Below are 16,091 nucleotides of genomic sequence, written 5' to 3' on the forward strand. Positions count from 1 at the left end.
ATTTGGATAAACCAACAGTTACATGATCATGAATAATAATATTAAACATATGATAAATATCATTCTGATTAAATTTTCACAGTTATTAAAAAATCGCGAAGGCGATCAAAACGCACAACACGAAATAGGGAGGAAAACGTACCAGCTCTTATAAGATCATTAGACGATTCCATGTATTAAGTGGGGTACATCAAGTTGTTCACGCTTGAACAAGCATGATTATATGCGTTCCTTTATTAAATGAATGATGACAACTAACCCAGTACTCCAATAGTGGGATCAGCAGATTAATACGATAACGATTATTACAGTAATTGTTATAGCGATCGTTGATAAATAACCAACCAACGCATCCTTATAAATTGAGACCGTCCCCGACGGTATCGACAAGTGCATGAAAAATCATAGTTTACGTTATATTCATATGTGACAAATGACCGCTTATGCCAACATCTGCGGGACACTGTCATTTCTTATTCGTCGATCACTGCTCTATTGAATTGTATTTTAAATTTGACAAGTATGAATGAAGTCAATATATCTAAGTTGGATAGAACTTTAATTAAAATCATGGTTGCAGTGGTGGTATGATTGATTATTTAAAATCTTACGATACGTGAACGATAACGTATGTTAACTGGAAGCGTTAATAATAATATCAAGTAATTTACAGAACTATCCTCGCACAGAAAGTATGTATGATATATTTAGATGGACACAATGTACACAATGTTGAATCAATTATATAGAACAACCGAAAACAAGCATTGACAACAAACAAAGACTGAGATAATTAATACGATAATTGATAATGTACCCCGCAAAGTACAGTACACATATAGCTGTATTTGGACCTTGCTGACTTCGAATTTGTCAGTGTTTCAGAAGTATCGCAATGGTTCACGTATAAGCTAAGACAAACCAGAGACGTAGATAACGTTATCTACGTCTCCGAAGAAACATAACAGATATTAAGGATATGATAATATAATATATTTATGTTGTTGTGGTGGACAAACTCCGGTCAGCTATAGGAAGGTCTAGTTTCATCCATCTTTATTTTAGTGCCTACACACCCAATTGCCCAGTCTGGGGTATTGTTTACATTGAGCTATTGTTGTCTGCCAGCCTGAGATAGACCCCATTTCAGCCGATATTGCAACAGTTCACCTAACCGTTACTTAGCCATCTATGAGTGAAGTCCGCAAAGGCATATCAGGGCAGCGCTGTCCGGCTAGACGAGATTTACGTGTAGGAGAGACTACCTTTAAACGAAAAATTCCTGAAAATCGGAATCTGTCGTCCGTGATATATGTGTGCGGACTATAGTTGCTAATATGAGAAGACAATTTGCATGCTTAACCCTTTGCATGCTGGGAAATTTGTCGCCTGCTAAAATGTCGTCTGCTGAATTTCTAAAATTAGCATTTTCTTCGATTTTTTTCAAAGAATACTATCAGAATAGCAAACAGTTTGGATCCTGATGAGACGCCACGTTTTGTGGCATCTCATCTGGATCCAAACTGTTTGCAAAGGCCTTTAAAATTCGGTTACCGCACTGAAAGGGATAAAGCCCCGTTTTTCCCAGAACGAGGCACATATAATCTCTTATCATTATCTCAAAATGCATTTCTGTTCTCTGGATGGATGCTGAGTTTCAAATACCCCCCAGATTTTGAGGTTATGGGTGGGGGTCAAAATAATAACGATTGATAGTATGCCGGTAAAGGCTTTGTTTATGCCCTCTTTATTAGCTTTCCCCCCTGCCCCCCCCCCCCCACACTCCATATATGAAGAGGAAACAATGCATTTAACCATTGAGTAGCGGATCCGTGGTCTAGTGGTAACACACTGGCTTCACAATCCAGAGATCGCTGGGTCGATCCCCCGCTGCACCTAACCTACTAACTCGTCTTTCGCATGAGACATTAAACCGAGGTGCAGTGTACTAGGTGCTATACACCGGGCACTAAAAGGTGCACTCGATAAAAAAAGTCTTAAAGATAAGATATTTAATGGGGATAAATGCATCGGAGAAAAATAAATATACTATTTAAATTGGGGATCAATACCCTAATTGGATACAAAGATCAGATATTTAATGGAAGTCAATACTTTGAGTGAAAATATAAAAGATAAGAATTTAATTGGGGATAAATACACTGAGGGAAAATATAGATAAGATAATAAATGGAGAATCATTACAATGAGAGATAATAAAGATGAGATATCTAAAGGGAATCATTCCACGGTGTGGAAACAAAGATATTTATGGGAACATTTGCTCTATAATATGCATTATATGCATCTTTTAACGATTTAAAAAACTTACAATTATACAGCGTTACAGACGCGAAACTATTGTATAATTTGGGAAGTTTTGTTGTTATCGTTACATTACGAGGATTGCTTATTTTAAATATACAGTACGTATAATAACGGATGGCCGAGTAGTTTGAGCGCTAGTCTTCTACTCCAAGAGTCCGTGGTTCGAGCCAAGGAATGGATTACTGTTTCGTTTCTTTTATTTTTGCTTTATACTGGAACTCCTTAGTGCCGATGTTACCATGCATCAAATTAAAACATTTAATGACACACTTCAAAACATGCGAATTTCTGTTAAAAGGTCCTATAATACCTTAAATACCAAGAGAATTTTGCTCTAAACACGCAAATTTGCTATAAGGCGAAAACTCTGCTAATCCAAAGGGCAGAGTGATGATTCTTCAACTAGGCTCTTTAACTTTCATAAGTTTTCAGCCGCAGATTCGCTCGTGCGAACGTGCGTTAATGATAGAGAACACACACGAAATACAAGTCATAAAATGTTTTACTAGCAAAACTTAAATAATTGGAATTGCCTAAAAAAATATCAAGATAAACCAGAAAAAAACAATAACTAAGATTCATACCCCATGTACCCGGGAATTTTGTAAGCAAGAACAAATTCGACTTCATTGCATGCACTGGAACATTCCGGTTAACAAAGTATACTACCGGTACGTATTATTTTTTCGGCGTAAGCTGTATTAAGCCAGCTTTTCACCTCTCCTGACCTTTGTAAGTGTCCAATAAAATTCAAATAAAATTTCCCGCGGCTAGGTACGAATGAATACACTTCATTTATTCCATTGGCTGATTTGAGTATTCCACCAGAACATTGGAAACATATCCGCGTCTTTGTAACACTGTTTTACTGCATGAAACAATTGTATTTCTAATGAAAAGGCTTAATAGATAGAACAGTTTTACACTCAATTCTCGACATCAATACAGTTTGTGCGTACACCTTTTATTTTCAGAGAATTACCAGCGCAACGCGTTTATATTTAAAGGCTATGTTCTCATATTTAGTACTTACTTCCATATTCTTGTCAACATGTTAACATGTAAAAGTATAAAGAGCAGTGGAAGCGAGGCCTCACTTTAATACATTGCATTTCAACCCGAGTCAATTCGCGGCCAGTGTATGGATGTCAGAGTTTATATACAGGTCATACCGGAGTTCGCGGCCAGTAAAATAATAGTTATATAATAAATACGCTATCCGTGAACTAGGTGACCTGGAATTTTCTTTAGACCAGAAATATGTAGATTCTTAATGGGTTTTCAACAATACAATGATAAATATTATTTTTGATTAATTTAACAATAATTATTCCACCATATTGACCAATGTATTAAGCATGAGCGCGATGATTATCGATACTGTTAATAATCGAATCAAATAGCAATGCCCGACAAACCACTAAAACAGGTTTGTTCGAAGAACGCGCCTATAAATACGGAAACTTCTCGTGTGGCCGGTTGAAAACCGGGCAATGTAATGCGATTCAGCGAAAATAAATCATCCACAAATTAACAAAAACACACACAATCACAACCTATTTGGAAACGTGGGGACCATTAACAGTTGAGTCACAGGGGAGTTTTTGAAAGCAAATCGATGTCATTTGCATGTGTGACAAGCTAATTTCCAACCAATGAATTGCTTTGAACATGTACAAGTTGTTGCATGGACAAACCCATTGGCATTTTGTCGATCTAATGCATGAAGATAATTTTGTATTTTTCCAAACGAGATGGAGCCAATGCCAAAGAGGTGGCGCTAATGATACAAGGTGGCACCAAAGCACATTTTCACCTTCGTTGTCGACCTTACTTTTCAATTTGTGTGTGGTATTCCAGGCTGAATATTCGATCTTTTTTCTTAATTCGATTAAAGTGATATAAATGTATAATCGAACAAGTAAAGTCTATATAATTATGAATAAACGTGGGCTGCAAAGGATTTGGAAGTTTTCTGTCATTGAATATACTATAAAAATGGAAAAGTAACGTGAGTATAATAAAAAAGGTAACGCTTAAAGACCGAGCTATCCTAATTTTTTGGAGATGTATGTGGGGACAAGCGACATATTTTAGACCAATTAAGATTTGTATGCATTTACCTTTAAGTGATTTAAGCATTTGGATTAGAGGACAAATATAATCGTTTCAAGCAGAAGAAACATCTTTTGATTATTTCGTGAAAAATCTTACTGTATAAACACATTTGTTGTAGTAGAAATATTTTGAGAATGTCGAGAATTTTGTTATTGGATTTATTGGAGTATTACATATTTTGGGGTTATATGCTTTATTCAGGTTGCTGACATCTTAATTGAGTCGATTACTTATATATTTACATTTTTTTAGAATGTGTATATGTTCTGAATAGATTTAGATTTACGTATATATCGGTCCGTTGAAAAATAAAAATAAATATGAAAAGGAACATTATCTATCAAATGTAAGCGATGTGATGGTTCATATATCGCGCCACACCCTTGGCATTGGCTCCATTTCTTTTGGAAAAAATACAATCATCTATTAGTTCCGGACGAAGCCAATGTATTTGTGCATACAGCAACTAGTATATGTTGAACACAATCGTTTGATGTCATCAGCGTATTAATCTGGTGGACATGTTTTCGTCACACTTGCGAAAAACATCGATTTACGTTCAGTCTACCATGGCACAACTTATGTCCCCACGTCACGTTTCCAAATGACTTTAAATGATTGCATGTTTCTGTACATTTGTGAATGAAGTAATGTTCGCTGAAACGCACTAAATTGCCAGATTTTTAAAATAATGCGAAATATGTTTAAAATACATTTAAAAGCTATTCAACCATGACGAATTATCCTGAATGTTGAATACTTCAAAATCTTTTTTTTTTTAACCGAAATTTCACCAACACATATTTCTTATATACCGACAACTCTCGCCGATAAATTCTTCGTTCCATGTACGAGTGATGTCCCTTGAATTTACTGATGTACTCGTTCTCTTATTGTCCAATAATGATAAAATACAGTGTAATTACAAAACATTTTTTACGACCGACCTCTCCTTAGGGGGGGGGGGGGGGGGGGGGGGGGCTGGGGGGGGGGGACGGTGATTTATTCATTATTTCATCCTATTGTTCGTTCGTTCGTACGTCCGTCGTTCGTTCGTTCTATTGGTTCGCTCGTTCATTCATTTATTAATTCGCGCGCTTCATGACGTGGCATGAAATACCGGCCTATGTTCAAGAAATATGTGCACGATTTCCGCACGGACATACTAAAATAGATGACTAAAAATCTTTCAGTAATTACTAGTGTCTACTGAATTCGTGTATCTGGGAAGTTTTGAGTTCTTTCCACGCCTGAGGATGCGGTATGCGTGCACCTGGACTGTTTCCAGCACTCCTATCTAAATAATTTATTAGGCTCACGAAAGTTGGGACGAATTTTGAGTCAAAGCTTTTTAGTTGCTATTCATAGATTTTGATGAAGTCTTGAGGGGTGTGGGGGGGGGGGGGTGGAGGAGTAGATGTCTACAAAGTAGAGTCCACAAAGACAACCTACATGTTCCCTGACACGGTGGCTGAATTCGGATCCCTTAGCGGAGAAGCGCAAGATATCAACTGCGAAACTGTAAGCTCAAATAAAACTAAAGCTATGGCCCGTCGTTCCGTTCACATTTCACATTCCTGATAGTGGGTTATTTGTTATGTTTGAGCGAATCGAAAAAGAAGATGACGTTATGGAAGCTGTGATAGCTAGCTATTGGGACACTATATTGTTCGGTAGATATTAAGTTCACCAAATATTAAAATGTTGATTAGATTTGCCGTTCAACGTTTCACGATTTTAATAACTTTGTTGTTTCATATCAGTGCATGCGTGTTGCGCAGTGCACCCCAATAATCGAATTAAAAAATAACATTATCTCCTACAACCAGTGTGATATTCATTATCACATTGTTCTAGAAAATTTATATTTGAATAAAATATTTCCTAGCTTAAATTTTATGTTGTAACATGAAAACGATAGCGATAATTATTTTCATTGAATTTGTGCTGTGGTTAGATACAAATAACTGAAGAATGTTTACTTGAATTTTGACTAGGTATTGACGTCTGAAATGGGTACCACTATGTTAACATGTTACAAGAATAAACCACTAGACATTAAAAACGAAAAATAACACATTAGTTAACAAATTGATATCCCAACCATGCTACCATGTTGATTCGTAATCACGATGTGTCATCTTAAAAATATTACCCAAATATTCACATTAGGGTCAAAAACTGGTCATGTGTTCATGTAACATTATGATCTTAGTATTTTTAAGGCAAGGTTTGGCAGTAGTATGTTGACCGCCAGACTCTCCAAAAAAACACTAGCATAAATTAATTTTTTCTCATTAGCCACATTTTACTTTACAAACGTATTCACGATTATCGCGTTTTTTATGTTTTAAATGTAATCTATTTTCAAAAGTAAATTTAGTGATTATTTTTAGAGTTTTTGCAGTCGCGATAAACGGTTAAATTGGGAACGTCAAATTTGTTCATTGCACCGACAATGGTGTCTTTAAGATAGTTTTGTACTTGGCGCTATTTAGCGTTAGGGTTTTACTTTTGCTTTTCGGTTAAAAAGTACTCTAATGTGGAAGGTAACCAAAGAACAGCGTACGCGCATCCGGAAAAACATAAACATAAAACGCGCTGTAAGTAAAACAGTTTTAAATGATTTAAATAAATGTTGCGCTGTATTAAATAATGAAGTTAACTTTGTTTTATGGCAACATATTTCATCAACGGTATCTGCGATGTAACAATGTCTTTCCAATAGGAGTTATTTTTAGAATCTATTTTGGTTAACATTTTTATGCTGTCAACATAAATGTCACTGTTCGTAAAAACTTCTAGACTTGTTCTGGCTAAGTGTTTTTGTAAGTCATTATTCGACAGTAATTCTTCTTGAATGCTCTGAGCTTTTATGGGTACCTACGTACGGACGGTCAATAGCTGGAAGTTGGATTATTGCAACTATATTCGACGGATATACAATTTCATCAGTCTGCAAAATTAACCCATCGCCTGATCGCCAATGCGATGAAATCTCAGCTCTGGCGATGTAAAAAATGAATATAGATCGCCTGAATTGCGATGAAAAAAAAATCAGAGAAAATAAACCAATAAATAATCAATTTACGCATTTCAGGTGTAAATTCTTACAGTGACACCGCTTTGGTTACTTCCCTTAGTTTTCTATCGTTAGTGATCTCCCTTAGATGTTATAGAGAGTGTAAAGTCCGGCTCGCATATTTAAAATGTCGTAATACTTTTGGTAAACTGAAATTCCATTCTACGCCGATAAATGAAATAATAGTGCGTTTTTTTTTTATAAATTAAGTAAAACGGTTGAATGTATGTTATTAATAGCCTTGAAATTACGAAATAACCGTAACAGTGTTTATTATTCATATGATTAAGATCGATACCCGTGAGCACCGGCTTTGAATTTGTACTGGTAAATACTTGCTGCCGAGAATTACACTTTTTTCGTCTGCTAAGGTCAAAAATGTTTAAGCTTAAAGCGCCGACATCTAGTTCTGTCCCTGGAAAAAAGAAGTTGCCACCACCAACGGATGAGACTGTAGCGAAACGCAGGAAATATGAGCAGCAAGTATGTTGCACTTTTAGTCCTATTCGTAGGCGGCTAAGGATAAAGACGCGCTTGTACTTTTTTCATTTTCTCGAATATGCCATGTGGGCGGGGTAGTTTAAAATGAAGGACTGATCATTCATATCACAATACAAGTTGACTACGAGATCAGGGTTTTAATTAATAGTTATTGCAAAGCCATTAGAGTGTAAAAACAGTTTACTATACTATTATTTATTTAATTATTGTCTGTTTCGCGTGATCTACTGCCGGAGATTAACTAGTTTATTCGGTCACTGCTTTATATAATAAGCCTTTAATCTTAACCCCCCAATTGCAATCTATATGGAACTTTAAATAACGACTGTTGTTGAATCGTCCTTTCATGATAATGTCACTGTAATGAATTCATTTTTGTCTGGCTATGAAAAATTCCCTCTGGCTATGACATTTTCAAAGTTTCATAGCCACATTGGCTATGAAGACAAAAAAGTTAGTTTTGCAGACTGTTTCATATCTGAAAGTGAAAGGAGGACACAGATTTTTTATTTGATGCTCATCCAAGAGGTAGTTGCAATAATTCAACTCTCAGCTATATAACCCAACGATGGCAATGTGAGTTGCAAAGCGCAGTCTTTAATCCAAAGCTGCACTATTTGATCACCAATGTAAAGGCTAAGGGACTCTGAAACTGCAAAACTGATGGTGGTTGTCAACCCCATGCAAATGGTAGCAGTAAAACACAAATTAATTGTCAGGGCTTTCCTTAGACCTCAAATCTCAAGAGTCAAGGACTCTTGGGACCATATTTTCAAGAGTCAAAATCAAACTTCTGAGAGTCCTAATAATAACGCAGGAGAGTCAATGATTTTTTGCAATTTAAGCAAATTACTGAGATATAATATATAAAAAGCAACAAATAAAAAGATACATGTATGTTAACATTTATTTCTTACATTTTACTGTCACTACAACACTATGCATTTAAACACAATATTTCAATGATTAATAAATACAAAACATGTATTCTAATACAACATTAACTTCATGTATACAGCAGAGTAATATGTCATTGGTTCTTCTTTCGCACGTTTGGGGGTGTTAGGAGCACTGTCATTTAGATCTAAAGTACGCTTTGTCGTTGGCGTCTTACACACACTTTCAGAGTTACTACCGATTCTGAATTCGAAAAGGTTTCTCTGCGACATTTTCCGAATGCACTAGCACAATTACACTTTGCACAATTACACTTTATCCAATAACTTTGTTTGACCGTTTCGCGTGGCTATTAAATTAAGAATGAAATACAAAATGTGAAAAAAAACCATTTCCGCTGGCTATCACAAAAAAAACAACAACATACGGGTGGTACCTAAACACAATAGCCTATATAAATCGGTAAACTATAAAAGGAAATTATTTCTACTCGCCGATAAAGGTGCCTCCGTATTTAATCCCATCGAAAATTCCGACGCCCTTTAATTATTTCATGTGCCATCTTCACGGAAGACGTGCGACAAACACGCCGTTTTCTATACCTTATCAAACGGTCAATTATTACGCCTACATGTATTTTGTAATCAATTAGCTCATGCAAAAATTGTCACTTTGCCACAAGGCCAGTTGTATCGGTTCTATAGTTATTTTTAGCAACTTTGATGCAAAGCGTGTAATTTGACGTTGTAGACAGTACATATGCCAGCATAACTTTCGCGCGTCTTTGAACTGAGCAATCATGAAGCGAAACAGTGATGGGTGCATTCAGCTTTGGAAATACATTCTGCCATACTCTGGAAATATCTCAAAATATGCTTTACGGTGTTATGTGGATATGGATGTTATTATTTTATATTGAATATTATTAAAACTGACGCGGATGAGTCCATTCTGTTTTGGTGGGTTTATAGTTCTTCTTAAATGCTCTGAGCTTTTATGAGTACATACGTACAGCTCACAGGGTCAATAGCTGGGAGTTGGATTATTGCAACTAGGTGGGTTTAACACACGTCTTTTCCGCAAACAGCTGATAACAAACGCTATGATAAATAATGCAAAGTTAATACACGCGTCATCGAACCAGCAGTGTTTTAATTGGTCAATACTAGATTTTTTAATTAACCAAACTCCGCCTACTGGGTGGACTTGTGCTTCGATGATTGGAAACGGGCGTTAACGATTAGCGTGTACTAAATGAGATACTCCGCCCCGAGCCAATTATCGCTTAGTCTTAACAACTTTTGATCTCGTTGACGCAGGTCGGTATATTCCCCCGGGTCAAATGTGACGCATGACGTAATTTTCTCAAGAGTCAAAAAGGGGTCTTCTGTAATTTTCAAGCGTCAAAACCCGGGAGCTCGGGTCAAAGGAAAGCCCTGAATTGTTTATATTTTTCTTTCGCAATCTCTATCCACCATATTGCAAAACTGTCGCGATATTGCCATCTTAAAATGTTGCTATCAGTTAGGTGGCAGTAAACCAATTGCTCTCCAAATTATATTGAAGTCTCTGGGAGTTTTAGTATGTTTGTGCATCAAATGATGTTTTCCATTATATATTTAACTTTTTTACTTGTCACCAGATGCAGCGATTATTTTTTCCCTGGGTCCCATGTCCTTTATGCAAGTTTTTTTGTACAGACTTATCATTCTAAAATTTGTGCGTCCTTTGGTCACATTGCTTTAAAATTTCAACATTTTCAGAAACAGTTTACCATGATGTGTGTGTCACCTTTAATAATGTTCTCTGTTAAATTTGCCTTTATTAACTGAAATGATGTCAGCTGTTGATCAAATAATTCTCAGTAACTGTATAAACCATTTAGGGCTCAGGCAGCTGAATACTAGTCTTAGGTGTATGCCAGATACTTATCAGATCAATACTACCCTATTTCAATGACAGTAGTGTTGTAGGTACAGTGTAAACAACTTAGCTTTAATTTAGAGACAAAGTTTTCACATTAAAAAAAGGACTATCAGTTTTTAAACCAAATGTAAAGACACCCGAGTTTTCTACAATACAAAGTTTTTATTAAACAATCAAATATTATGGTCCACGCTTTCCCCGATGATGAATGGCGTGATACTGTACATGAAGTCTATTTATTGCGTTGTTTTAATCAGGGCTGACGAGTTACCTAAATGAGAACTATCAGTGATTTCAATTGAAACAGAATCCTGCATTTTGATGCAAGCAAGTTGCAAGTTGCAATTTTCTCATTTTTTACTCCTGAAAAAATTAGCCTTGCATCATTTTGACACATTTGTTTTTCACAATCCAACTTGAAAAAAGGACCAGAAATCATCTTTTATGGAAAAATAAAGCTTTTGTGAAAATGTTTTATTCATTTTTATGATAAATAAGCTTTATCAAAACTTTAAACATGCATTTAAGAAATTTTCTAGTTATTCAGTATTGTGACCATAATCATTTTTATTTTGACCCCTCACAATTTTGAGGTCTTGGGTCATTTTGACTACTTGTTTTCAAAATCTACAGTACTGAAATCCCTGACTATGTGTGTTCACTTGTGGCTAGAATTCGTTAAACTTTGAGTGGACAATAAAATCAGGCAATGCTTTTTCAGATTATAAATTTTGGGGAAAACATTAACAAATATAAACAAACACACTTTAGTGTTAATGTTGTGGTAGTATTATATTTAACTGAATTTAATTTCTATATTATTGGTTAATTTCTGGCTCAAAGTAAATCTTAAAAGAGTTGATGTCACTTCTCCGTCATTTAATAAGAGGAAGACGTTTATATGTCCAGGGAGAAGTTATCTCCTCCGTCATGTGTGAGCCCTGCTGCATATGCCAATAAAAAATAACTTTAATATAACACTTTGATATTACATCAGTCTTTCAATCATTATACCTAATTACTTGAATACAACATTTTAATGATAATAAATATGTGTGCATATAATATTTATTAAAGTATTTTTTTTATTCAATATACCACATACAATGTATACATGTCTATGATCATAAAAAAAGTGAAACCATGTACATGTAGCAGCAATAATGTTCAAACATGTTGTACCAGATATGCTCATGGTGAGCTTTTGTGATCGCCGTTTGTCCATCGTGTGTCGTCCATCGTGCGTCGGCAACATTTGCCTTGTTAACTCTCTAGAGGCCACATTAATGTCCAATCTTCATGAAATTTGGTCAGTAAAATCTTGTTAACACTCTAGAGGCCACATTTATTGTCCAATCTTAATAATATCTTGGAAGAGTTCGCAAATGATGCTGGTTTGTTGAAAAACATGGTCGCCAGGGGGCGGGGCATTTTTTCTTATATGGCTATAGTAAAACCTTGTTAACACTCTACAGGCCACATTTTTTTTCTGATCTTCATGACACTTGGTCAGAAGATTTGTCCCAATAATATCTTGTTATCTCAGGAGAGGGACTTTGGGCCTTTCAGGCCCTCTTGTTTCGACCTTGTGATTTCCTTTTGATGAAACACAAAAAAGGTTAATATGTATTGTTTTCTTTGGTCGTTTGTGATTTTTAAGAAAGAAAAACAACAGAATTATAATGAATAAGGATGAGTAGCATAAAGTGGGAATTAAAGTATACCTTAAATTAATATTTTGTAATATTGTTTATTTCTGCAAACATGATCAGGGCTTGCCACAAGCAAATTAACTTTAACAAATAGCGGTAGAAATTATTTATTTAAAATGGAAATTTCTCAACAACTGTCTGTCTTTTAACCACAAACTTATGGCAAGTTCTGACTATTGGGATGGTAAGAGAGCTTGGTGTTGTCTGATTTGCTTTACATTTTCCAGTTTGCTTAGAAAACACTAGCTGCTTACTGTTCTTAATTGTTTAGAGAAATCGCTGTATTTATTGTGACAGTAACTTTGTTGTATTCTGGGAAAGTCTGTCCACCCTACTTTTATTTCTGTGTCCTGTGGCATTTTGTAGGACCTCTGTTAACTGTTGTCAAAAAAAACGTTTAGGTTGACCAAATGCCAATATGGATTGGGGCCTTTGAAGCTGACTTAGTATGCCCCCATATCAAATGATCAGAGGGTATATTGTTTTTGCCCTGTCTTTCTGTCATTGTATGTGTGTGTCTGTCCCAAAACTTCAACCTTGGTCATAAAATGAAAACTCTTGGCCAAATGTTCTTTAAATTTTACATAAGCATGCATCTCATTGAGATCTACAATCAAACATAGTTTGAGGTCACTAGGTCAAAGGTCAAGGTCACTGTGATCTTAGCATTCAAAATGTAACCTTGTTTCTAAAATAGCTGACATGCGGCTTCAAAGCGCAGTAGGGGGCATTGTGTTTCACAAACACAGCTCTTGTTATTATTATAAATATACACATAAGCTGGGCTCTAGGAAAACCTGGCTTAATGCATGTGCTTAAAGTGTTTTTCCTCATTAGCCTGTGCAGTCCGCATCAGATATTCAGTGACAACTCTTTCTGCATCGACTGGATTTTTGTTCTCGGAGAGACTTTGTTTAACCCTTTCAGTGCGGGAACCGAATTTTGAAGGCCTTTGCAAACAGTTTGGATCCAGATGAGACGCCACAGAACGTGGTGTCTCATCAGGATCCAAACTGTTTGCTATTCTGATATTATTCTTTGAAAAAAAATCGAAGAAAATTCTAATTTTAGAAATTCAACAGAAGACATTTTAGCAGACAACAAATTTCCCAGCATGCAAAGGGTTAAACAAAAAGTCCATGAAAATTTGAAATGGAAAAATATTGTCTCTAATAAGCGTGTGGAGACTGCAAACGCTCATCTGGGACACTCATGCATTAACCCTTCAGTGCGGGAACTGAATTTTGAAGGCCTTTGCAAACAGTTTGGATCCAGATGAGACGCCAAAGAACGTGACGTCTCATCTGGATCCAAACTGTTTGCTATTCTGAAAGTATTCTTTGAAAAAAAATCGATGAAAATTCTAATTTTAGAAATTCTGCAGACAACATTTTAGCAGTAGACAAATTTCCCAGCATGCAAAGGGTTAACCCTTTCCCCATCAGAAGCAAAGTGAAAATGTCTTTTGCAACCAGCATAAAACCAGAACAGCCTGTGAGGAACTCGCTGTCTGTTCAGGTGTAATGCTGATTTCTGTTCATCAGTATCTAATGCTTGGAAATGTAGCCTTAAACTTGATTCTATATAAGAAGATTTTAAATTTAATTAGATTTTCTAAGGGACTACAAATGCATCAAAATGCGTTTATAAGGGATAAAGGGTTAAGCACTGATTTCCCGGAGCGGTTCCCATACATATATTTTATTAGGTCATATTCTTCAAAATTACCATTTCACAATTGAATATATAGTTTACCTCAGTAAATCCAGCAATGCTATTTCAGATAACATGCTTCAAGTAAGGGCTGAAAAATGCTTCTAGACGCTAGGCATAAATGGGTTAACCCTTTACCACTTAGATTCTTATTTTGATGTATTTGTGGTCCCTTGGAAAGTTAAAGTGAGATTATCCGATTTTGTCAAATATTAAATTTAAATAAAATGTGTAAAAAACTTATTATATAATATATATTTCAATATACATTAAAATAAAAGTTAAGAAGAACATGTGGCGAAAAATGCGAAATAAGCCAGATATTTATTTCTGAAATTGAAAACAGCTGTACAGCGGAATTCACAAGAATGTATACCATACATGTAAGATTTGAATCTATACTTAGTTTAACAGTTAATTTGAATTCCTGCAAAGATATATATTCATACGACACACGAACACTAACTCCGATCCTAATACAAAGACGAATGCTTCGGTTATTGTAGGAAAATATGTACGTCACAATCGGCTCGGGGCGCTAATTTGTCGTTGCTGCATGTTATGAAATTCGGCTTTAATGTATAATTTTTCTTGCCTTTTTTGTGTTATTTAACATATTTTATCAATATATTACAATTAAACACATACACAAAATTTGTATAATCTTGCTTTAAATATAATTAAAGACTTTTCTTTCTATATTCAAGTTTTTAAGGCTTCATCTCCTAACTTAAGATACTGATGAGCAGCAAACAGCATTAAACCTGAACAGTCTGCGAGTTACTCGCAGGCTGTTCTGGTTTTATGCTGATTGCACATAGCCATTTTCACTTTGTTTCCAGGGTTCGCCAAAACTTGAAAAATCTGTCAGTCATTCGGACTGACAGACTTGAAATTTTTGTCAGTCCGAATCAGTTTCTGTCAGTCCCACTGTCCGACTAAACTATAACAGCAAAACACAACAAAAGAGAGTACCTTTTTGATGTTTATTGGTTTTTATCACATTAAAATACAATAAAAACATGTCCAAAATCGAAATAATTAAACAATTATGATATTAATAATAAGCCACATATAAACCAAAGGTATTCTTTTTAGACTTCTTTTTGTCAAACTGTTTTTTAGCCTGCACAGCTCTACAAATCCGTGTTCTTGAAATGTGAGGGTGACATCCAATCAAGTTTGACTTAATTGCACACACCCATTCACACTACTTTGGATGACTTCAATTTCTGTTTATTAGCCGATTTCACAAGTTCTAAAAGTAAAACAACACCTATTGTTAAAATATTTTCTCTTAGCTGAGGTGGTTGATTTCCAGGTTCAATTAAATGAATGTCTTTCACACCTATTTCTTGATAGAAAGGCCCATGATAATTACCACCATCCATTCTTGTTGTCTGAAATAACACAAAACATATTGCTACAAACTATCAACAACAAATCAAAACATAAATATCCCTATGTCCGAATTTTAAAATATCCGAAATATAGTACATCGGTAGAAAAATCTAATTTTGATTTCAGAAATTGTTGGTGTGTAAATTAAAATATATCCTTCCCAAAACAATATAATAATTAAACTATTTAACAGAAGTGCTCACAAATGCCTGTTGAAACAAGTTTTCATGCGGTTTTTGTTGTGGAGAAATTAAATGGAACAAATAAAATGGCGGACGCACTCGGTTGCTTTTTTAACAAAGACCGTTGATTTTCAACTCGCATGTGATAGTCAATTCTAATCCAACTTTAAACATCAAAATGAAGGTAAGAAAAAAAGGATTTTGACAGAAGTTGAACAAAAGCATTTACCT

At 35.3% G+C, this 16,091-nt stretch overlaps 1 protein-coding gene across 1 annotated transcript in view; it reads left to right on the forward strand.

Moving 5' to 3' along the window:
- Nucleotides 1-6,958: 6,958 nt before the first annotated feature.
- Nucleotides 6,959-16,091, forward strand: part of LOC127847111 (uncharacterized) — a 110,972-nt gene continuing 101,839 nt past the window's right edge. The window contains exon 1 of the mRNA XM_052378737.1: nucleotides 6,959-7,049. The gene's annotated coding sequence lies outside the window, so the exon portion shown is untranslated. The remainder of the gene's footprint in view (nucleotides 7,050-16,091) is intronic.

This window comes from Dreissena polymorpha, chromosome 10 (genome assembly GCF_020536995.1).
Source record: "Dreissena polymorpha isolate Duluth1 chromosome 10, UMN_Dpol_1.0, whole genome shotgun sequence".
NCBI lineage: Eukaryota > Metazoa > Mollusca > Bivalvia > Myida > Dreissenidae > Dreissena > Dreissena polymorpha.